At 44.4% G+C, this 25,783-nt stretch overlaps 1 protein-coding gene across 1 annotated transcript in view; it reads right to left on the bottom strand.

Moving 5' to 3' along the window:
* Window positions 1-25,013, bottom strand: part of ITGB2 (integrin subunit beta 2) — a 332,357-nt gene extending 307,344 nt beyond the window's left edge. Inside the window, exon 1 of the mRNA XM_085648635.1 lies at window positions 24,672-25,013. The gene's annotated coding sequence lies outside the window, so the exon portion shown is untranslated. The remainder of the gene's footprint in view (window positions 1-24,671) is intronic.
* Window positions 25,014-25,783: the final 770 nt, after the last annotated feature.

Here is a 25,783-nt window from a genome sequence, read left to right as displayed (position 1 = left end):
ATTTTTTTCTCCTCCTCTCCTATGACTGCAGGGCAATGCCCCTCACGCCCTTGAGTGCCAGCCTCCCCTAGTCAACTGTATCAAAGCAGAGTAGAGGTTAAGTAGGGTACGGAAGGAGATAATATAGTTGCTAAAATACCATTAGTGCCATATATCAACTCAATCTTAGAAGTTTGGATGCTAAAACCAGATTCCTATTCAGCAAATAGGTTGTCACCCTAAATGTAGGTATGCAGTTAAATTGCCACATGTTTTTCCAATTGCTTTTCAAGTGTTCTTTTGAATTGTAGGTTACTTGGGACCTAGCGTTGCGGAAAGGCCACCAACATTGACTCATTTGCTGATGATTAAGATAATTATTTCCAACATAATTCGCCAAAACCTCCGGAAATGGGTCTGAAACATAAATAAAAATGTCCTTACGCAATATTATGTAATTTCAGCAACAATTTGTATTTACCAGTCGAGTATTCAGCATTTTTAGAAGAGACAAACCCTGAAAATAGCCTTTTGCTCATCTTCAGATCTCTTGAAAATCTTTTATGTTATCCTGATTAATTTTCTAGTGACTGTTCTGTTGGCAAGTGTTTTACAAATTGATGCACATTTTAGGTTTGACTTCACAAGACAGCTGTCAACAGAAAAAGAGCTTTAATAATCTTTAGTAAGAAAGGGTCTTTGGCTCTGCCCATATATTGAATTTCCATTGTACAGCATTTAACTAGGCAGAAGATGTATGGTACCACTGCAAAGGAGTGTCTGTGAAGTATTTTATGCCTTTTTGGAAAGCTTATGCCTAATACAGTAGGCCTTAGTTGGTTATGGTGCCAAGCCAATGATCCCATTTGTCAGATACCATATGTTGTAACTGTTTATTATGAAAAGTTACAACAAAGACAGTAAGCTTGGTCTATTTATTGTGCAAAACATATATTAGAGTCAGAAGCCTTTTCATTGTGGATTGCTATGAAATTAAGTTAATGCCTATAGATGTGTATTGTGTCGGGTGGAAGCCCACAGATTACTTAGTAGACTAAAGTTTTGGTGCTGGTTACCCCCTCTAACCAACCTTGGGGGTAGAACATTTGAACTGTCAAAATCCATGCTAGACCATTTTAGGATAAAATTATTTTTTTTGTTCCAACTTTAATTTTGTGCATATTTGTAATTTTATGCTTAGTGTTTAACTATGTGTGTTAAAGTACTTTTTAGATCTGGCCTGAAAACATTAGCTGTCTGCTTGGCTCTCGTAATAAAAAGTGAAAAATCATAGAAAAGGGCTTTGGGTCAGTCATTGAGAGCCATTGATCTGTTTGAGTATCATTCATATTCTGTGCTCACTTATGAAGGCATATAGTTCCGGCAGTGGAACAACCCACTTCAGCTACTGGCTCTATCGCTTTGCAAGTGACAACCTCTCTCTTGATCACACATGCACATCGATTTGCAAATCACTCTTTTTAAGTTTCCACTTTCTTTTCTTTCCTTCTCCTTTTTTATCATGGTTTTAGGCCTCCGCCAGCTTCCCTAAAAGTCCTACCATACCAAAAAGTTGCCACTTATTTCATCTGCAATTAGTCACATCTGATGTTGCCACTGCTTTTAAACTGGGAGGTCTTCTTGAAATAGTATTGTCCATAGTGTATAGTTGTTTTAACATTCCAATAGCTGTCACATTTACAAGCAACATGTTTGTAACCTGCATTGGTACAATAATCACAATATCATTCTAAGGTGGCTGCCCATTATGATGTTTACTGGGCAGCCATCTTGGAATGGTATTGTTCACTGTTGTATCAAGATGCCAACATGTTGCAATCAATCAGTCTTTATTTCGACTTGTTGTCATAAAAGACACATATAAAAACACAATTCATCATCAGGTACATAAAAAAACACAGTTCATCATCAGGTACATCCATTGGAGCTACACATTTGAGTTATACACAGAAAATGTAACACTGAAACTAAAAACAGCAGGATTTAAGATCACTACATAAATGGTATTCCTACTCGACCAAATAAGAAAATAAATATCTGTCTTCCATAAAAACATACTAAAACTATAAAGAAGTTCCACAATTGTACTGGGTTTACTTTAGGGCGACTGGAGAGCTTTCAGTTTCCCAACTCTTATTGTCCACATCCATTTTAAAAATGTTGCTGTTGCTATCACTATTGTTTCAGAACAGTCAGTTTGAAATATTCTCAGTGCAGTAATCCCCGTCATAATACCCTTTTGAATGCAAACTGCTCTTATCCATTTGTGACGGGGAGCCTTATATTCTGGGCAAATAAACAAAACATGAGCTATAGTTTCCGGGTGTGTTATACAGAAAGGGCACATTTGGTCACTTTTACTAAATGCCCATTTACAGGTGACCGTATTCAATGGGAGGGTACCTACCCTAAACTGATGGAGTAATTTCCTATCATGAGGCATTGTAATCAGATCCCAGTACATCTCATACCCAGGAGTGTGTTTCAGCTCCAAAAAAGCCTTAGTATACGATGGAGCAGTGTGTGACTGGAACTCCTCCTGGGATATGAATGACCAGTAGGCCTCTTTTAACTGTTGTTTGGTAGGAAATAGTGTCTCCTGAGGATTATCCCATAGATCCCCCATACCTAGAGACTTAAGGAGGGTTTTAACCTTTCTAAACCATAGAATTTTGCCCCCAGAGTCCATATCACGCGTTTCCAAGAGTGCTAACGCATAGTGATGCAATTCTGGGGTTACCCACAGTCTTCTCCAATAGGCAACTGGTCTAAATTTGCAGATATTTTCTAGACTCTGACAGCCCAGATCCATGCGCAGAGGTACGAGTGGTGTGGAATATGGAAGCCCTGTTATACAGCGGAGAAATTTGTTGTGTGCTTTTTGTAGACCTGCTATATCAGACGACCCCCACAGTTCCGCTCCATATGGCATGGAAGATCTTACTCTTGAGTCATAAATTCTTAATACTGGGGCTAAAGGTTTAGTGGCTGACAACTTAAATTCTCTTAGAAGGTAACCAGATAGTTGTGCGTGCTTAGAGATTAAATGGGCCACATGCGGCTTCCACTGTAACCTAGAGCCCAATGTGATGCCCAGGTAGCTGAAGCTATCAGTCTGCTCTAACGGTTCCCCATTCATAAAGACTCTGCCCCTAATGTTCCTGTGCCTATGCATCGTCATAAATTTGGTTTTAGAGACATTTACAGAGAGGCCATAGTCATTGCAAATTTTTTCAAAGCAGTCTATTGCCTTCTGAAGCCCTTCCTGAGTCTTAGATAAAAGGAGGGTATCATCGGCAAACATTAGCAGGGGGACGGGGATAATAATCTATAACTCTATTTATATATAGTGTGAATAATGTGGGTGCCAGCACACACCCTTGCCGCACACCCCTTTCCGTTGGAAATCTGTCGGTCACCTGGCTCTGGTTACCCCATCTGACCTGCGCGTAGTTATTTTCATGTAGTTTTATCAAAACCGCAAGCAGTTCTGGTGGGATGCCCTGCTCGTGGAGCGCTCTCCACAGCCTATCTCTTGGGACTAGGTCGAATGCAGCCTTTAGATCAACAAAGGCTGCATAAAGTGTTCCACCCCCCAGGACCACCCATTTCCAATATATTGTGGAAAATCTAAAAACTTGATCTACCGTGCTAGTCAGGGGTCGGAAGCCAGCCTGTAGGGTGGACATGACTCCCGAGTCCTCGATCCAATTCTGGACCCTAAGAAGTACCATTCTGGCCACAACCTTCTGAATACAGGCTATTAGGCTAATTGGCCTATAGTTTCCCGGGTCAGCTCGGTCACCCTTCTTAAAAATTGGTATGATTTCTGCTCCCCGCCATATATCCGGCACCGTAGTGCCTTTGGCAATAGTGTTCGCCAGTAGTTCGATGTAAGGGACCCAGACTGATTTACTATGCAGAAACAAATCTGCAGGAATTTTATCTAAGCCCGGGGCCCTGCCCTTGGGTATTAAGTTAAGGGCACATTCAACATCTTTCTTGGTGAACACTAGCGTGTTTGCTAATAAAGGACGGCTGAAAGAGGCCAGGGCAGGTGTTGGGACATTGTTTGTGTTAGCGAACTGGGACTTAAAGTGCTTAACCCAATGTTCTGTCGGGACATAATTAACCGGGGTTGGTTTTTGGTTCCCCGTGCCCCACCTCACAAGATGCCAGAAGTCCGTCGGATCTCTGGACTTGCTGGCTACCAATAGCTCCTCCCAGTATTTAGTGTCCCACGCTTTTTTCGTGGCATTTTGTGTCCATTTGTAATGGTTCCTTGCCGCCCGAATGGCCTCCCTGTCAGTGGATCGCACTGCATCAGCTAGGGATTTGTATGCAGTCCTGCAGTTTTTATCATACCATGACTCCGGTTTTCTTTTCCCTTTACCAGAGTTCCTCTTCCTCGGAATACTAAAATATTTACTCAGTTTAAAAAAAAGGGTCGAGTGAATGTGGACTACCCTGCTGCAGTAATCCTCATAATCCAGCTGCCCCTGTATTTCAATGATTGCTTCATTTACCATGTCATTCATTTCACTAATGGTTTCGGGTTTACCCAGACACTCGGCCCATCTTACCCGCCGAGTATCATTTGCCATGACGATGTCATCTACTATGTCATCTGATGTTAACCCCTGCCCTTTGTGAAGCTGTAGCTCAAGACTGAGAGGGTTGTGGTCACTTTCAATACGATGAATTACAGTCATATCACGTATTGATGACCAGAATTCGAGATTGACCAGAATATAATCAATTCTGCTGGTGCTCAGTCCGTTAAAAGTTGGATTACCCTGCTCATCCCCTCGTGTCCTGCCGTTCACTGCTCTCGACCCGTGTTCTAAACTGAAGGTCTTAAGTTGTAGGGCTGCCTGGGTCCACCGTTTAATAGGGGGTATACTAAGGGGGGGGATTTGCCAACAGATATTCTCTGCCTCAGTGAGCTCTAGATCCGTGTGGTCCAGAGGCTCATAGGAGCAGTTGAAATCTCCGCAAATTAGTATATTAGCACCTCCCCTCCAAATACTAACATAGTGTCCCAGTGCCGCCACGACTTCTGACGATTTCCCTCCCGGCTTTCCCCTGGCGTACACATTAAAAATAATGAGTTCACCAAATGAGGGAGATTTTAACTTAACCCCCAGAATATCCCTTGAGTTAATTGCTAGTTGTGTAGTTGTGAATCCATCATCCTGTTTTACCCAAGTGGTCAGTCCCCCCATAGGTCTTCCTTTATTTATTTTGGTTGCAGCTATTGCGAAGTGAAGATACCCTGGTCTGTGTTGGGGTTCTAATGCCCATGTTTCTTGCATACTGACAATCATGTAGTTATCAATAAAGGTAGCCCAATCCCTGGAGGCCATCTTATTCTTGAGACCTGCCACATTCCACGAGACCAAGAACTGGCTCTCCACATTACTACTTAAAGGATTGTGAACGTTTGTAGTGTCTCCTATGCTGCTGTTAGCCAGCACTCCCTCTGTCTCTGGTCCACTGGCCTCCACCAGACAGCCAGTTTCGTTAGCCTTCCTTGAACAGTTACTAGCTGTAAAATAACCTGTGACTCCAGGGACAGCTTCATATTTGATTAGACCATGGATTGTTGTATCACTTACACGGCTACCTTGGTTGTCTGTTTGTGTGCAGTGGTCAGAATTATTTGGCACAATTATAATGACATTAGTCGGGTTAGAAACTCCATCAGATATACTTGAAACAATGGGTACATTCCCTTCCAAAGCCTCAACCAAACCACCTGCAGTTAAAATATGTGCACCCACTGTCTCCTCCCCTCCTGACTGTAGACTTCAATCACAGGCATCCAGACCACTAAAGATGTCAAACCTATTTGACATTTCCAGTGGAGTGAATGGTACTGGATAGTCCATGCTCCTATGTACAGTAATACTTGGCCTAGTGGGTACTATATTCCACCCAGGTGTTTCTGCAATTGGGGCTGCATGATGCACATAGGCTGAATTCCTGTTATTCATCATAATGGGGAAGTGGGTAGTAGGAAAAGAGTAACCATGAGCAGGTTGGGAAGGAAATACTACAGATCTTGGGTAGAAGTAGGTCAGAGGGCGTGGGATGATGCTACTGTTAAGGTTAATCTGAGGCCAATTCAGGATGTAGCGTACTACATTGTGATCTCTGAAATTGACCACAACCACGTCCCCCCCCGATGTCTTTAGGGCTTCCACCCAACCACTGAAGACGGCGTACATAGACTATTTCGCCATCTATGTTGCTGGCAATTGGCCTGTGTGATGTCAGCCAGTGTGTTATTTTGTTCTTCAGTTGGGAAAAACCTTCCCTCTTGTTCACTGGGAGCTCTGGTACCCCTGTGAGAATCACTACATATGGTGCGGCCTCTGGCGGAAGATCCGGTAGTGGTCTCCTTGACTGTTCCCCCCGGGTCTGCCTGAGGCCTCCCTCCTCATGTCTCATTGACCCAATCGGGCGATTGCCCAGATCTCTGGTAGATTTATTATCAGAGGTTGATGGATAACAGTTGGATTTAACTGTTGCAATACTTGCAGGTGTAGAGAAAAGAACAAGGGAACCCGTTTTGGTAGCCTAGGGACCTCGGGTAATAACTTATTTTAAAGAACAAAGGTCCTTGGCATAAGAGGAGATAATTCGAATGTTTCAACATAGACTACAATGAGCACTATGGAGGTTCTTCCAATGTCCAGCCGGACAGAGGAATATTTATTCAAGTAAGATAACAGGATGGGCAAAATACAAAGCACAACAAAGATGGCGAACGGCACAGTCCTGTACCGAGCGTTTGAAAAGAAGGTATAGGGAGTATAGACACAAGAAGGAAATAGCAGGCAAAAAAGGGGGGAGAGAGAGAGCAAAAGGCGGCTTACATTTACATAATAATACTATGTAAGCTCAAACCAACAAACAACGCACTCATTTTGTCACAATGGTTAAATAGTGGTGTTTGTTACAAAGGTCGACGTTTCGATCCCTAGCTCTCAATACTATGGGATCATCATCAGGACTAGAAATTGAACTGTTGCCTGATAGATAGTGTCAAGGAGCCTGTAGGGTAGTAAGACAGGAAACAAAGAAACAACAAAAATTGATAAATAAACAATAAAGCAAGTCCGCCTTACTATGAACAAAACTAGTCAGGAGACCGTTAGAGGGGTGTGACAATTCGCTACGTGAAGAAGGTGAGTGTATGTACATGCGAGGATGCACATGCGGAAGAAAATGGCAGCGTTGTTGGGTGCTGTGGCGCACACAGTGATGATAAGACCGAGAGGGTCAATGACGGTGAGGGAACAACAGGAGACGTGAGAAGTGCCCGTAAGGATCAATGGGAGGGGATGCTAACATTGCGTGACCAATTAAAAAGGATTGGATGTGTGTCCAACCGAGAGGAGAGGGTAAAAACAAAAATGGTGAAACGAAGGGAGTGGCGCAGTGCTGTTGGGAGCGAATTAGTGCTGACGAGGCGGGATCCGTGCGAATTAAGGGAAACAGGGCTCATGTATGGGGGGGGGGGGGGGGGGGGGGTTGGTGCTAACCTGGGAACCAGCTCGCGGTGGAACTAGGAAGGCTCGGTGGGTGCCAAGGACAGCTCAATGGGTGCCTGGAGTTCGTTGGAAATTCGCGAAAGCCTCACGAGGGCGTCAGGATGCTAGAATGAAGGATCTCCGTGTTCGTGTTAAGGGACCGTCGGCGACTGATGAACCAAGCGATCAGGACGGCTGGAGCTGGGAAAGGCAAGGAAAGTGTTGGCAGGACCCCAACCAAAATCGACTAGTGATTTCCGGGGCCGTGGTAGGAACGAGCTTACCTTAAGGATACAACCAGGGCGCAGGGGGCCAGAACCGAGTGTTCAAGGGCCTGCGGAGGACAGTCTAAGCAGCGGAAAGGGCTGCCGGACAGCGCGGGACCGGAGCTGAGGGAAATTGAATTAAAGTGATTAAATGGGGGAGCACATAGTATGCGCTCTGGCGGATGGCGTGTGGAGCAAGGCTTACCTCTCGAAGAGTAGCTGGCGGTCAGAGGGAGCAAGGGTCTGCTTCTCCGTTAGGCGTGATAGCAAAGAGCAAGCAGGACTGTGGGTGTTTTGAGGCGGGCCCGGGGAATGAGCGAAAGCAAGGAAGGACTCTGATAGTGATCGAGAAAGGCCGGCGGCCATGATGGAGTGGGAAGGAAAGTGAGGGGCTATGTGAGCATGCTTTTCGAAATAGCGTAATGTCACTGGAAGCTGAGAAGGGCCGTCGAACAAAGGGACACATAATTAGTGAACACATTTTACTTAGAGGTTGATGAGAGCAAGTGTCAACATGGGGGAAAAAAGGCAGCTGAATATTGTTTGCATAATTATACAATTCAGATATAAGCATGGAGTTACAACAAGGGTAGTCAGACCAACTCAGAGTGACTGGGGCGAGGAAAACAGGTGATTCACAAATCGCACATGATTACAGTAATTCAAATTTAAGCATGGAGTTCCAACAAGGGTAGTCAGACCAACTTAGAGTGACTGGGGCGAGGAAAACAGGTGATTCACAAATCGCACATGATTACAGTAAGGATGTCCAGTCTTCTGTCCTATTAAGTCCAGTGTTGATAGAATTGAACAGAATGATTGTCTTTAGTTCCTCTCTGTTTAAAAGTTGAGCCATATTGCCACCTCTTGGAGGTAGCTTCAGTGATCTGAGTACAGTCCAGCGCAAATCATCTTCATTGTGATTGGCCTCAGTGAAATGTTCAACCAGGGGGGCGTTCTGTGTATTGCATCGGATACGGCTTCTGTGCTGACAGATTCTGGTCTTGATTTTTTGGGTGGTCTGTCCGATGTATATTTTCAAACAAGGGCATTGGATAAGGTAAATGACATTGCAGGAATTACAATTTGTGAAAGCTTGACAATGCACTGTAATGTTATCAAATGTGAAACTTTTTCCTTCAATCGTGAACACACAGACATTGCACGTGCCGCATTTGGAATGACCAACGATGGGGGACAGACCCCAACTGGCAAGGAGAGTAGTATTGGGAGCGACGGGTAGTGCAGCCCTGACCAGATGGTCCTTCAGATTCTTGCTTTTTTTGAAGGCGAATAGTGGTTTATCAATAGTGAGATTCCCTGCATTTAGAATGGGCCAGTGGTGCAGTATCGCTTTTCTCAATTTGTTGGATACCAGAGAGAAAGTGGTTACACAGGCAATTCTCTGCAGTTCTTTTTTGGGTTTAGGAGTCAAAAGCACCTCCCGGGGACAATACCAGGCTCTTTTTGAAGCATTTTTTACGATTCTTTTTGGGTAGCCCCTGTCTTTTAATTTGGAAGCCAAAACAGCTGATTCTCTGAAATAATCGACCCTACAGGAGCAATTTCTCCTTATTCTCAAAAATTGAGAGTAAGGCAATGAATCCCTTAGAGCCCTAGGGTGATTGCTGGTGTAGTTTAAAAGGGTGTTGCGTTCTGTGGGCTTGCGGAAGAGGCGTGTGAGTAGTTCACCATTGTCATGAAAAATCGTAAGGTCTAAAAATGCTATGGAGGCGGTGTCAGTGGTGGTGGTAAAAGATAAACCAGAGCAGTTGTTGTTCAACCAATGTAAAAATTGGCGTAGAACATCGACGTGCTGTTTCCAGATGATGAAGATGTCGTCGATGTATCTACGCCAAAACACGATGCCTGGGAAGAACGGATTGGAGGCAGTCAGAATGACATTAGTCTCTAATTGGTCCATGAAGAGTATTGCCAGATTTGGGGCAAAAATAGCCCCCATTGACGTGCCTTTGATTTGCTGATAGAAGTTGTTATTGAAGCTGAAAAAATTACGGGTTAAGCAAAGTTCAAGAAGTTGTAGTATGAAATTGGTGGGGACGGCATGTGGGCGTGGACGTGAGTCTAGTGTTTTTTGGATTACCAGAAGGGCAGCAGTCTGAGGGATATTAGTGTACAATGACTCAACATCCATGGTACACAGAGTTTCAGTCAAAGGATCGAATGGATGATGCTCAACCATGTTAATCATTGCCATCGAGTCACGGACAAAGCATTGAGTGGTGGGGATAAAGTCTTTAATGAAGAAATCTACATAAGAACCCAGTGGTTCTAAGATTGAACCGCAGGCAGAAACAATGGGACGGCCCGGAGGGTTTGAAATATTTTTGTGGACCTTGGGGAGCGTGTATATAACGGGTGTACGTGCTGACTTAACGTTGAGAAAATTAAACTCCTTTTTTGATTTTTTAATTGGTCACGCAATGTTAGCATCCCCTCCCATTGATCCTTACGGGCACTTCTCACGTCTCCTGTTGTTCCCTCACCGTCATTGACCCTCTCGGTCTTATCATCACTGTGTGCGCCACAGCACCCAACAACGCTGCCATTTTCTTCCGCATGTGCATCCTCGCATGTACATACACTCACCTTCTTCACGTAGCGAATTGTCACACCCCTCTAACGGTCTCCTGACTAGTTTTGTTCATAGTAAGGCGGACTTGCTTTATTGTTTATTTATCAATTTTTGTTGTTTCTTTGTTTCCTGTCTTACTACCCTACAGGCTCCTTGACACTATCTATCAGGCAACAGTTCAATTTCTAGTCCTGATGATGATCCCATAGTATTGAGAGCTAGGGATCGAAACGTCGACCTTTGTAACAAACACCACTATTTAACCATTGTGACAAAATGAGTGCGTTGTTTGTTGGTTTGAGCTTACATAGTATTATTATGTAAATGTAAGCCGCCTTTTGCTCTCTCTCTCCCCCCTTTTTTGCCTGCTATTTCCTTCTTGTGTCTATACTCCCTATACCTTCTTTTCAAACGCTCGGTACAGGACTGTGCCGTTCGCCATCTTTGTTGTGCTTTGTATTTTGCCCATCCTGTTATCTTACTTGAATAAATATTCCTCTGTCCGGCTGGACATTGGAAGAACCTCCATAGTGCTCATTGTAGTCTATGTTGAAACATTCGAATTATCTCCTCTTATGCCAAGGACCTTTGTTCTTTAAAATATGCAATACTTGCAGGAGCATTTGTCTGATTAGTAGTGGAATTATTATGAACGGGTTTAGGAGCAGGAGCTGTCCCACTCAGAGGGTGACTACTAGAGGACGGGGCGTCTAATGTGGGGTTATTTGAAGTTGTATTTAAAACTGACACAATTTCGGTGGGTGATGGTCGAGAGTTATTGGCGGATTTAGCCGCTATGGAAGGAACTGAGACCAGTTTGGGCTCTAAATTAGCTTTTTGTCTAGTAGGGCTTCTCTTCCTACCCAAGTCTGCTTCTATTTTCCCTAATCTGTTCTCCATATTTTTCAATCTTTCCACTATTGCTAGAGTGTAGGTTCGCATAATCATCTCAATACTATCCAAAAGATTACTGGTGTGTATTGTATTAGACCCATTATCCCCCAAGCTGTGTTTAGTGCTATGTTCCCCCTCTGTATGTGCAGAAGTTAACAATGATATGGTAGCATTATCCATTCCAGTCGCGTCCATGGGAACTGCAGCAGCTATAACATTAGTACTTGAGGGGATAGCCTGCTTCCCAAAGTCAGTAGAGCTCAGCTTCTGCTTGGAAGGTTCCATCCTTTTGCGTCTCCTCTTGGTAGGTTGTGGACCATAATTTGTAGTTTGTACAGGTTTCTTAGACCTTTCTCGTACGGTCTTGGGAGGAATAGGTGTCACAGCAATCAGAACTCCAGAAGTACTGGGAGTGCAAAAAGGATTATGTGGTGAGATTGGAATGTCTATTCCAGTAGAACAAGTGCTAGGCACTTCACAATCTCTCAGCAAAAGAGGTACACCATCTGTGAATAAGGTATCATTAGCTAGGTCTGGGGCCAACTCTTTATTAGGAATGGCTGCGGGGTTAGGCTCAGACAGTGCCCTATTCTTGATATTTTCAATAGAGCGTCGACGCTCAGCTCGGCGCTCTGCGAGTGAAAGTTCTGTTGAGCCTCCGGATGGTGTTCTAGTAATATATTTATCCAGAGTGCCATTCAATAAAGTCCCCACTCTTTATTGTCGGACTCAGCACAATCGAGGACATGTTATAAACTTGACAAGTAGATGACGTAGCGATAGAGTGTAATAGCAACTTACTGTACGCTGAGTTCTTTTAAATCACAGTTTGGCCAGGGGGACGGGTCCAGTCCAGTCTCGTAGGTCCTCGGAGGGCCTCAGAGGGCCGCGTCCCGCGTTCGCGTCCGGAGGCCTGCCTATGTAGGAGGAGAAAGGGAGCGGGAAGAGGCACCAGGTGCGCGCGATATCCAGGCGCTAGCACTTCTGGTCCTCGCAGTTCCGCTCCCTGTGTCAGGGCGTCAGCTCTCCCCACCAGGTTGTTAGCGCCCAACAGGAGGAAGAATGACCGAGCACACGGGCTCCCAGGTCAACAACAAGAGTTCGCCAGTTATGGGCAGCAAAGGTTCTCCAGGACGTGGTCTGCAGGCAATAGGAACGACTACGAGCGGCTCCCGCGGAGCGGGGGCCGCGAGTCGTTTTGAGGATGCAGGGAGAAGGGGGCGGGAAGAGGCACCAGGTGCGCGCAATATCCAGGCGCTAGCACTTCTGGTCCTTGCAGTCCCGCTCCCTGTGTCAGGGCGTCAGCTCTCCCCACCAGGAGGAAGAATGACCGAGCACACGGGCTCCCAGGTCAACAACAAGAGTTCGCCAGTTACGGGGAGCAAAGGTTCTCCAGGACGTGGTCTGCAGGCAATAGGAACGACTACGAGCGGCACCCCATGTTGCTTCTAAATGTGCTGGCTATACTAGAAGTTTAAAACAATGATACACTATCTACAGTACCATTCCATGATGGTCACTAACAGTTATGTTTTATATATTACATATTTTTTATTGCAAGAACATGGCCTCCAGGTTTATTCAGCTGCATGTTTTCTTTTTTTTACTTTCATTCTTTTAATTTTTCATTCATATGCTTATTGAGTTTGTATGTATTTTATTGTAAAGGGGGAGTGCAAGAAAGAGTCAATGGATATATAAATGGATTCATAAGTGTACGGATGAGTGACAGACTGCAGGTATGATGAGCTACTGAGTGCTTACACTCGCTAGTGGCCAAAGAGGCACTTTCGATTAATTTGTATGCCAGACCTAGAGGCATTGCCAGTGCTTGTTAGTTTTGATTTCAGTGGTGGTTTATCCCGAGAGCACAGTTATGCATCTACAGCACACGTTATATTCATATTATGTATTATTTTATATAACACTTGAGCAGTCGGTGGCCGGCTGGCTCCCTGGATGAAGTAAGGCATTGGGTTTAGTGTGATGTTTATTGTAGCAAAAAAGGATTAGTTGCCTCTATAGCCATCAATTGATTTGCTAGAGTCAAAGGTATCATGTAAATGCAGAGGTATTTGGTTCAACCTATGGGAGTCCATGTTCTTCTTCTAACCCACATGCACACACCCCAAAAACTAAATTTAGAGTGGTTAAGCAGTGCAGAACGGTCTGTTCTGCTTATTGTCTTCTGTCCCCCTCTCTCTTATTTCTCATATCCCCTTCGCTTCCATTCTCCTACCCGTGGTTTCCTCCCCCCCCCAACTTCCACCTAAGGAAGCGGGTCGAGTGAGGCTGCCTGCAGATTGCCTGCCCACATGCTCAGCGCACTGCAGTGCTCTCACTGACATGGTTGCTCTTGACTACACTTCCCCCATCCAACAGGACGGAGACATGCACTAGTCCAATGTTCAATCAAGTTGTAATGGAAGTAGCATTATATCCTTGCAGTGGGTGAGCCATCACCACTGGACATAGCGAAAGGAGGTCTCAGAAGCACAGCATTCTCAGGAGCCCCAGGTCTGCAATCCCTGTCCAGGTTATCAGTTTTACTGCACTACATAAAAGCACAAAATAATCTAGTGACACTAGAATGCACCTTTAATTATCTAGATTTGTATCTATTCAATGTCGAGTTGAAATACTTACGTTTTGGAAGTAGTTTAATGACGTTTTTGACCATCATTGCACAATTTCCAGAGACATTCGAGTTTAACATCAAGATCAGGGGTTTTTGTGTGGCAACAGGGGGGTGCTATCATGTCAGGGCCCGTTGTCTGCTTGGATGTTTCACTCTGTCCTCAATGCAGCTTAGACACAGCACCATTGGGACTGGTTCACGGAGAGGTTCCGGGGCGCATGCACGATGGACTGAGGAACAGAACTGTCATCTGCGGCCAAGCATGATGCACATTATGAGCATCACGTATGTCGGTGATAGATAACAAGGAAGGAGATTAACTTAAAGTGCTGATATAGTGCTTTTGCGTATGTTGTTATGTTAGGGAAACTATGCCAGATTCCTAAGATTGCGTACCTTCTTACGTAACGTGGGTGAATTATATTATACAGGCCCTCACCTCAAGGAATTTGATATTATGCATCATAAATCAGTGCTGTGACATTTCTACCCGCTATGGTGAGCTCTCCTGCACCACTGTTTCACTGAGGCGTGATTTCCCATAGGAACGCTTACTCAATCTAACTTGGTAGGGTTGAGTGAGCAACCCAAGCTCATATCTTAGTTATGTCTTTGTGTGTTCCCGTAGTAGGAGCATTAGCACCACCTCTGTGAAAGGAATCAAATTAGTAGAAGAGAGTGAGCTAGTGGAGCAGGATGTCTGAGGTATCCTCTTTTGCCAACGCAAGGTGCCCGTTGCCCTGCATGACGTTGTAACACACCTGGAAAAAGCATGGCATAGCGATTCTTTTTTGCAAGTGCAATGACCCAGAAAGTTGGAATGGGAGGCGTGCTCCTTATGTTTTCTGTGGACCTGCCATAAACGCCAGGTAATATGGGATACATATCCCATATAGAGGTGTCTCTTCATTATCCCTCTACCAGGTGTCTATGATTTCAGACACAGAGATTGCAGACTGTTACTTCCTAGGTACTGGAAGAGGCCTAAGTATCTGAGTATACTTATATGTGACCCTCGGGTCCTTCTTTCGAAAGATGTGACCTCTTGGGAAGCATACCCCTTGTCTGTGATCAATCAGTCATCATGCTTGATGAACAATTGACAAGACATGCCCAGTCCTTAATTTTAGACGGTGATTGCAGGTGGGGCCCACCACCACTCAATTTTTGGGACCGGTAGTAGTTTTTCCTCATCAGACTTTCACCCAGACCTAGAGAGAGAAAAACACAAAAGGAGGAGAGAGAAATGGAAAAAATAGTGGCAAAGGAAGAAAGCAGGATGAAAAAGAACCTGCAAGAGTGACATAAAAGGAGTGGAGGTGTCTGGTCGTAGATAAAAGGGGCATGACGTGGATCAAGACTACGCAACCTTTATATTCAGCACCCCCGATATCTGTAACACCGGCCATGGGCTTTTGACTAAAACTTTGGGCGCCAGCACTTACTGTTTTACAAACTAAGCACTGAACCCGCCCCTGGCATGTAGTAAGCTCTGACAGACCACTTTCATGTCACCCATTGCACTGAAACCATGGCGTTTTGTTTTACTAAAGAAATAAAGCGCTGATAATAAATGATTTATTATCTAGCAGTGAAAGCTCAACCCTGTGGTTCCCTGAATAAGTGGGACTGAGAAAGATGGGAGTGGAGAGGAAGGGAGAGGCTGGGATCCAGCTGAGTGAGGGGGTTAGTCAGACCCTGGTGGGCGGTTGGCTTTTCAAAAGTCAACAGAAACCTTAATCTCCACGCCCAGCAGGTGGCCCCCTTTCGTATTCAGAGATCCCCACCTCCCTCGCAGGAATTTCTTTGCATCTGTGCACTGTGTGCGGATTTCTGCCCTATGACGGAAAATAGCGAAGTAAAAAAAATATATAGGCAAAGTTGTGAGTTGGCAGACCTCTCAATTTTGATCACTACTCCTTTTTTCCCGGTCTTTTAGCTTTAAGTAGTGGAGTTAAGGAGTGAGTTTATTATCTATAGGTTGATGACCTCACAGCTGTGAATCAGAATGGTGGGATGCGTAGTGAAGAAGGAATTACCAGTCCCTTGCTTAATGTTTTTGTATTTACATGGTGCTGCTATCAAGTTCAGAACCCTATTAAAATGTAATTTAATGCTTGAGGGCGAAATTACAAGCTGATTAGAACAGTGCTATTCTTATAATATGCACTCTTGGAAGGATTGATCATCTTTCCTGGTATAGGATCTGACCTTTGCTGGCTACAAGTGAAGGTCGAAATAAAGATCAGACTAATATGTGTTGCCTGGAAACCAAAATGACCATCTTTATGTGGTTTTACCAAGTTAGGTGATATGCTTCCGTGCTGTTGGTATCACATTGTAGAATAAATTACCAGTGCAAGTTTGATCACTCAGTACTTTGGAGACCATTGGATGTGGGCCCTGAGGCCCTCCCACTTGGTCTCAAACTACCAGAGGCATCGGAAAATTTGGGGTGGCCGGGATGGGGTTTGGGTGAGGAATTCAGCAAGATCACTTGTCCCTGAGGGCACCGTGAGACATGGGGAACTGCCAGCGGAATTGAAAAGACTGCCCTTAATTCTTGTAGTTATTGCTCATTTTGCTCTGAGAATTCACCAGGATACTTCACTTGCTCTCAGCATTGTTCACTGGAACTTGTAGTCCTGATGGGGTTAGTGACTCGTGTTACCAACCTCTATTGGAATACTGCCCCAGACATAATAAACTTGTTTTCATAAACGCTATTAAATAGATACTATTAGACAGTAGCCTCTTATTTAAGTTTGTGATTGATTAGGTAATATTAAATTGTAGCTTCCTATGTATGCTTAATACGGATTAGACATTATTACATTATGATCTGTTATTTATTCTTGTGATAGTTTTTGCTCTATGTTAATGTATTATTTTTATAGATGCCTAGACACTAGATTGCTTTACAAATAAAATAAATATAAAATTAAAATATGTGTATATCAAACGCTGCACGTCCCAGCGTTGGTTTATTAGTCTGTGATAACTTCTCGAAAAACAAAGGATAAAGTAAAGTTTAAACTGACATTTCATTCTCTTTTTTTAATGTACGGCGCTGTCACTTACCTTTCTAGGCAACTCAATGTCTATTATTTGATATGTTATAATGACCCTAGTCACCTAGCATTGTGCACTGCAATTCAGATCATGCAGCAGGCTGCATGCTATATATGGGATATATACCCCCTGACCCCCAGCAGCACATCGTAAGTCACCTCACCGTTCCATGGCCAGATAGAGGAACAAGATGAAGGCCGAGTTCCCTTATGAGGTTATGGAACTCCGGGGTGGCTTGCAATATCCTTATCATGTACGGCGGGGGTATTTTATCCCTAATAAAACATGGTCACGCCAGCATCTTTTCGAAAAAGTACTTAAATCATTGGTGCGTAGATCTATCATATGAAAGAGAGAGCATGTATGAAAACATGAAGAATAGAAATAGACTCACTGTTTCAACTTTAAACACATTCAAAAAAGTTGTCAGATAGTTCTTGAAAAAGATATTAGAAGCAGTTTAACAGAGGTCAGATTTCTTTTTTAAAGTGCAGCAGAAACATGTCGAAATATTCAAACTTTTCTTCATTTCCCAAGACGTGCAAAAAATAAACATGTTCTCAAGACTATCTACTTTCTGCTTGACACTGAGTTTTAAAAACGCAGAGCTGAAGAAGGAAAAGCAGCCTTTCATTTTCGTTCCTTTAAACCGCTGTTTTGTGCTGGCTCTCGGTAGGCATTGTGATGTCAGAAGACAACTGTAATAAGTGTTTTCGTTATAATCGGCGACTGAGAGTGTCTGAAGTCGACTATTATAATTTATACAGGGTCTGCAGAACTCCATGTATTATAACAATGATTAACTATCTACGTACAGTTTTCATACTAGTAGTGGTGGCACAATGGTCAGTGGCGGCTAGTGACATTTGAAAGTGGTGAGGCATAAACACCAGACATCATTATAAGGGGAGGTTAGGGCTGGAGACAACCACTACAACATTTACCTGAATGATGCCAAATTCTCCAGATGTTATTATCCAAGTCTGAATCACAAGGCAGGAGACAACATCTGCAGAATTCTCTGGTATGAAGACAGCACATCTCCCAGAGATTACAGCCAGCCCACATCACGAGGGGAGAGGAAAAAACCCACTGCAGCTCCCATCGGATGATTACTCCAGAGGACACAACCTCAGTCCACACTAGAGACAAACAGTACAGTACACACACTGTAGGACAGTACTACAAAGCACAGAGCAATGTGTACTCTCGAATAACTCAATTATTAAGCACTGATCACTTGCTGTAACACAAGGACCCTACCTTTACCTCTACTAGATCAGAAAGGGTCACCAAAGCGTCTGGGGTGACTGACTATTTCTGTATTCACAATATGCTCCTGCTGTGCCTAAAATACCCAGGCCGTCCTCGTAGTAGCGCTCCGCCGCCTCTGTAAAGGGGTGATAGTGGCCTGTATCACTGGCTGAGTGACGGACTTCATAGGTGTTAGGGACAAAGGACACACACAAAGCACATGCACCCACAAAGCCCCAATCGCCGTCTGTCTTCTTTGTGCCAAAGTATGATAAAATAATTCCCATCACTTAAACACCACTACAGGTTCTGCAAACTACTCTTACGATAGACTCCTACATGTTCCTACTCCTGCCTCATTGGGACTTCTTCTAAACAGCTATTCCTCCTGACCTTATCCCACGGCAAGCTCCTGTTCTGCTCCCTAGTGCCTAGACCCCTAGAGAACTACCTTCCGAACGCATCCCACACCGAACTACTCCTATTCATCTCTCTTTGTACTCAAGAGAGACTCCTTACTCAGGAAAGCAATCCAGTCCGTTGTCCTTCAGCCGGCTCTCCAATCGGAGAACTCATCAAGGCCAGAGGCAACACTGACCCTCTTGCCGTCCAGTGAGGACACACCTTGCATCGCCGGTCCAAGGGCTGCGTGCAGCCTGGCCACCGGACAGCTCTGCTAGAAGCCTTCCGGGAACTGCTGAAGTGCTGTGGGATGCGTGAACCGACCTGGCCAGTGCTGGTCCTCTTTGCGCTCTGTGCATCCCGGTCTCACCCGATCTCCCTTCCACAGCTGTGGTTACATTCTCTTCAAAGAGCAGGCTGAAAGGGCAATCGACGCACACTTTTACACGTCAACAGAAAGGGCGCACACACCACAACGTAAACTAAGCTGGCACTGCACATCAACAAACCTGTCCCCCAAAAATATCAGTTTGACAACTCAGCTAATAAAACACTATGTACATCCACTTTAACGCACATTGGCAGATTGTCCAGCGCGTGTACACTGAATGTTGCCAGCCAGCCAATCACCTCACTTAACACAGAATGTGTTGGTAGTTAACTCCTTCACCGAAGCACTCGAGAACCGCCTAAGATATTGAACCATCGAGTTCAAATTTCACTCTTCTTACGTGTCGACATTGTGTGATCTTGTGCAAACCACCCTAACTGCCTCCAATCGCAGGACCGTAAGGACAGGCTACGCTAACCTCACCATAACCATCCAGCCCCCCACAACCAATCCAGAGTTTGCTGTCAAGCAGGTTCAATTAGAAAATGCATAAGAGCAATGTCAGGATTGGTGTGAGCGGGTGAGCCCAGCTCTCCAATGGAAAGGGGTGCCTATGTTGAGTTTCCCAGACTCCATAACAGAGCATGGATTTGAGAGGCCCATGGTGCGCATGTCGGGTTGGACACAGTGAGAGCCCTGTCTAAGCCCACATGCGCAGTGGACCTCAGCCTGATGCCATTGCCAATCATCAGGACTGTCTTGGCTCTGGCCCCACCCCTTACACAAACACATCAGACAGGTCGAGCCCAGCCCCTCTAACAGCACGGACTAGGGGAATTTTTAAATTGTATGCTCGTGGCTGCATTCAGTAGGGGGGCAACGCCCTTAGGCTCCCGAGGAGAAACCGCCTCTGACAGGTGCGCTTCACCTGTCTCCGTGTACTTCTGAAGTAACCACACCCATATGCCCGAGTATCCTTTTGTTGGGCCTCCCTCGACAATCTTCTGTTTTTTAACAACAGTAACCTGAGACCACCAGGGGAGGTCGGACAGGACACCCTTAGCGACTTATCCCAAGACAGACAGCTCCAACCATTCAACTCACAATCTGCTCAGAATGTCATGCACAAGGGACAACTTTTGCCATATGGATAGACAGGACATATAGTCAGTTCTAAATGAGCAATCAGGGACTCAGACCCCAATACTCATCTCCCGACACAACACAATGGGGACAGGCAGACAATGAGGCAGTTTGCTTTACAAGGCACAACAACCCGAATTACTTACTCCCCTCCAGCATTTGAGGTACACTTGGGAGGTCTAAACTGGGAGATCACTCCACAGCAAAGAAGGAATAGAGGCTTGCATATCCTCACTCTGTCTCTCGAAATGCAAGATTCAAAGTGATTCCGTGTTTTTTATACATCATAGAGCTAATCTCTCCCCCGCCAAGATCAATAGAATATTCCTAGAAGCTTTGGCCTCCTGCCCATACTGCTCGCTTGTGGAGCTGCCCACTCCCGTCCAGCTTTTGGGAAGAAATCCTCCAAGCACTTGCAACCTGTACCTGCATGCCTCTGCTGACAACTTGGGAGTCATGCACCCTAGTAATATTCAAACCACCCAAACACTGCAGAGCACCCTCCCCGCGTTCTAGATTTAGGTCTCCTCCTGGCTCAAAGGACAACCACTACACAATAAAAAAAACTGCTATACCTCCCCCGCCTGCACCCTAGCGTTCAGTAATGTTACGTTCGGCCAAAGCAAAAAGTAAAGCCCTCCACAGAGAAGAAAGGGAAAGGCCTCCGTAAACACCCAATCGCCAGAGACTGGGATGAGTTCTGGGCAACTCTGGGAGAAGAACCCAGAGACGACACTCTACCCCCTTGAACAAAGACTAGAGAACCTACAGAAGCTGGACCATAGTTTGTGGAAGCTTCGCTAACCAGACCTTCTCCACATGCATCCATGGTATGGTTTTGCTCAGTACCCCCAAAACCAATGCGCCCTAGAAAGAAATCCTCCTGAATATTGAACTATGCGGGCACTTTCCCTACCCCTTACTAATAATTTGGGATGCAACCTATCCTACCATTTACGCTCTCAAACTCGATGTCCCTGACCCTCCCAGCCGCCCCCCCCTCCCGGTTTCAACACCTAACTATACCTCCCCATTTTCCAATCACTCTTGAGCTCTCATCTTCTCATTCCCACGTTCATAGACCTGTGAGGCCCGCTGCATCTCATTCTCTCGGTTGGGAGACAATAAAAGATTGATATGCTCATTTGTCTTTTTTTTAATCCTTCTACATACTTCTTTATGTTAATATTATATGGTGCACATAAGACCCAATCGCTCTGTCCTTTCAGCCGGCAATTTGCTATGTTAACACAAAAATTGTATTACGATCGGAACATTTAGTTATTTTGTTGTCTGCTTAAAGTTCAACATTTCCTAAATATTTAGATGTTTTTACTTTTATGTCATCTCTGATAAATATTTCTGTAATTGTGTAAAAGTTGTCATTGAAATATATGTAAAACTCAATAAAAAATCTATTTAAAAAACAATGATTAAATATGTGATTGTAGTACCCAGACACTTTGAGGAGTTATTCTGGCCAGTAAAATTGCATGAGGTTTTTACTGCAACAGCAGCCAAGCCTCATCCCCCAGTGTCTATCAAGCTGTTTCTTTAGCAAGGGGAAGAAAGCCAAAACTACTCTTCCCTTACCAACGCCAGCCCTCCCAGCCTCCCCCCCCTCACATGCTCCACAAGGAAGTCACTGCTCCCATTTACCACCTACTCAGAGTCATGGGTGTTGATACATCATAACGCCAGGGAAAGGGGAAGGGAATATCACACACCCTTTGATCTTAATGACATCACAGGAAGTGACATCGATGACATTTGACTCAGAATCATCCCAAAAGTGATGTCATGTAACCTTAACCCTGATAACATCACAATAACTGATACTGCTGAAATACAAATATAACTGAGTTTACATCTTTGAAAGTGGTGGAGCACAAAACAGTACTTGGCCTAAATTGCTGCAAGCGAGTGAAATGAGTGAACTAGATCTCATCTAAGATGGTTTAAGGGAGTTCTCCCAGAGACAATTTTGCAATAAATTGGATCAAATAGTGTTTTTTAAAGCATAATTTTCACCAAAATGTGCTAAACAAAATAATGGGCTCTGAAAAGGGCATTTGTTTTTAAATATTCAAATTGTTTCATATTATGGGGTACCAAGCCAATGAAGTCTTACACTTCCAGAGGTTGACATATGCTTTTTAAAATGTGTTATGGGTTTCCCTATATGGCAAAAGGTACCTCCATTGTGCCAGGGCCAGCATTTTGTCGTGGGTGTCCTCCATGGAAAACATTACATATATTTTGCCAGTTCCAGAATTTTTTCATTAGGGTCATCCCTATCAGATGGGTGATCTTTAAGTCGAAATTTACCTATTTCTGTCACATCTAGCATTTTTTCATGATTGATCTACTCTTATAGTCCACAGGTGTGATCCCTTGTGCCAAGAATTGCCTCCAATGTGATAACACCAGCATTTGTAACAGGTGCTTCCTATGCCAAGAATATCTTCAGATATGCCAGTGTCAATATTTTTCCACAGGTGCCCCAAATGCCAAGAACTACCTCTAGTATGCCAGGGCCAGTATTCTACCAGGGGTGCACACTGCTGCAAGAACTACCTCCAGTATGCCAATACCAGCATTTTTTCATGGCTTTCCCTATGCCAAGAATAACCTCCAGTATGCTGGCACCGTTCATTTGCCATGGGTGCTCATATGGGATGCATTATGTCTAATATGCCAGTGCACGTATTTTCTCACATGTGCCTGCCATGTCAAGAATTGCCCCCAATAGGCCAGCACCAGTATTTTGGAAAGGGTACCACTATATGCCATGAATTACCTGTAATTTGCCACAGCCAAAGGCAGACTCGCAAGCATAACACCACACTGTCAGTCACACTCACATTCCCTTGCCCACACTCATCCTCACTCACTGGATCATTCTACTCACACCCACGGGTTCATTATCACTCATTGTCTTGCACTCACATTAACTCATACTAACTGTTTTTTACTTGCTCCAACACATTCTTACTGACTCACTCTTACTTATTCACTCACACTCCCTCGCACTCTCACTCTGACTTTGTCATTCTCATTTATTCTTGTTCACTATTACTCTCTCATTCTCACTCATGAACTCACTCACATTTACTCTTACTCTTATTCATTCAAATATCAACACTCAGAATCTCACGTACTGTCACTCTTGCTTAATTCTCTCTCACACTCTAACACTCCCTCATGTCATTCATATTCACTCTCACTCATTCACTCTAACTCACTTGCTGTTACTCTTACTCTCACTCATTTTCACAAACTCTCATTCACTCATAGTCACTCACTTACTGACATTTAGTCTCCTCATTCTCACTAACTTCCTGTCACTCACTCACACTCAACCACACATACAGTCTCATGCATACACTCTCACACAAGCACACCCTCGTGAGCTAGCACGTACACTACATACATTTAAAAGCAGTATTTTTAACTTACTTTCGCTCCTGGTGCTCACTTTTTTATTACAATAATAGTGAGCATTAAGTTATTATTCAGTATTACTAAAATTAAAAATATTCAGAACACAAGAATGTCAGAGCCACTCATGTGTTTGTGGCACTGATTTTGCTACCTCTGGGGCGAGGAATTACAAAGGTAGTGCCAGGCACTGCCAGGGACAAACCAGGGGGTCACGGCTGCGACCCCCTGCAACCTCTAAATGACTTCTGTGCTCAGAGCAGGTGGTAAATGCTGTATTTGTGCTATACATGTTTGTATGTTTGAAAGATGCTTTCACCAATACTGCTTGTGCACTGTGTGTTCGAAGTGTGAGGGAAACTGTCATTTCTGCTGTTTCTCTAACATGTATTGTACTATATCTAGTTAAAACTCTTTTACTGTACTGAATACTTGTCAGGTTTGGAGAGACGAGATTTCGCAACCATGTCAAACGGTATTGAAAACTGGGAACTCACCCAAAAAGAAAATTAGCTTTCCTCTGGCCGAAGTACATTTGAAAGGGAAAGTAAACAATGAACAATGTAAACTTTCTAGAGTGATATAACAAAACACCCGACCGAGTTCGTCTGTTCATTTCCGTGTTCACCGGCTTGGCTTTTTTGTTGTCCATGCGTGAACTTCACTTTTTGCGATATGTTAAAATGTAAACTGTTGTCAACATAGCAATGAATCCGCGAACCGTCGCGTTTACACACTGCTTGCCTCATTAGGTCGAAAAGTGAAACACATTTGAATAAAACGGTTGCGTCGCTTACTCAGGAGAACCCTGGGTTTTAAAAAATGGACCGGTTGAGGAGGAGAGGGATAAAACAGACTCTGAGCCACTGACATGCCGTGCTCCTCGCCACTCGCAGCAGAGAGGTGCTGGCCCTCCTGCAGGTAACACAACATGTCTTTCCAGCGCCGCGCACCAGCAGCAAGGAGGCGCGCTACTAAAGACAACTCTTAGCATACCTACATGTCGTGCAGCTGGAGGTAACAGAAATAAAGCTTTTTTTGTAAAACTCGAACACCTCAAGCAGAAATGTTGCGACAAAGGAAAAAAAAATCATACCTTTAGTAGTAACTCGGGGTTGCTGGAATAGAAGATTACCCAGCCGTCTGCTGACCGACACAAGAACTGAGAAAAGGCTCCTCGGACGCGTCAGAGCCTCACATCAGGGCAGTCTTACAAAACCTCCACTCTTCGGCTGCGACAAGGCTTGGTCTCTGGGGAGCGCTGCTTCGAAAGAAGGTCTCCTCCTCGAGACGTCTGCAACGGCATGCCAGAGAAACAGGAAGAGTCAAAAGGGGAAACCAGTTTCAAGAGAAGTGTGCCCTGATGAAACCCCCGCCGTTTCCTAATGCTATTGCTCAACTGAGCCCCAGCTGAGAGCGACGATGAGTCCTCGGTCTGGGCTCCCACGTCTTGGGAGTGCAGTCGGTAAAGCTAAGCTTAAAACCGGCTGCACTGGGGGCTGGTGCAAGAGAGATCTCGTCAAATCTGATGTTAGCGCGCGCGTGTGTACCTGTTTCATTGCCTATAAATATGTGGTATAGTTGAGACAGTATTTTTGGTTCAAAACTCTATAGACAGCTTAACCTACCTGTTGCAAAACGACCTTTTATGTACTAGGTACTTAGGGTTGACGTTAGCCTAACTCGTTGTCACTCATTGGTTAGTTTTCGTGTCAATCTAATTTCCTTCTTATTCAGTGGGTTGCTTTCCTTTTGGCGTTCGTCCCTTCCCTGGAGCGCAGCTGTTTTAGTGTGTATAACTGGATTTGTTGTATCTTTTCACTATTTTCAGGACTCAGTGGGAGGGCATGTGTTTTTTCCTGTCTTTTATATTCTTGTTTTGTTTTATATTTTGGCCCCACCCACTGTGCGTTTTGCTGTGGCACACTTCCATACATGCCAACATTTGGAAAGCAAAAAGGGGGAGATTTCAAAAACATAATCAGGGGAATTAATTTTCCTTACTGACTTATATTGAGGTGCGGACAATTTCATACAGGAGAATGCTAAACTAAAGCCATTTTTGGCTTTAAACATCAGGGGCCCTTTTACGACACACTTTCCCTGTTTGCGCCACAGCACATCTTCAAACAGGTGCGCCGTGCGCAAACATGGCGAGTGTGCCCTATTATGTTGAATGCGCTGGCTCAGGGCAGACACAAACTAGTG

The sequence above is a fragment of the Triturus cristatus genome, chromosome 3_2 (assembly GCF_964204655.1).
Source record: "Triturus cristatus chromosome 3_2, aTriCri1.1, whole genome shotgun sequence".
Classification (NCBI taxonomy): Eukaryota; Metazoa; Chordata; class Amphibia; order Caudata; family Salamandridae; genus Triturus; species Triturus cristatus.
This window is presented reverse-complemented; position numbering and strand designations above follow the sequence as displayed.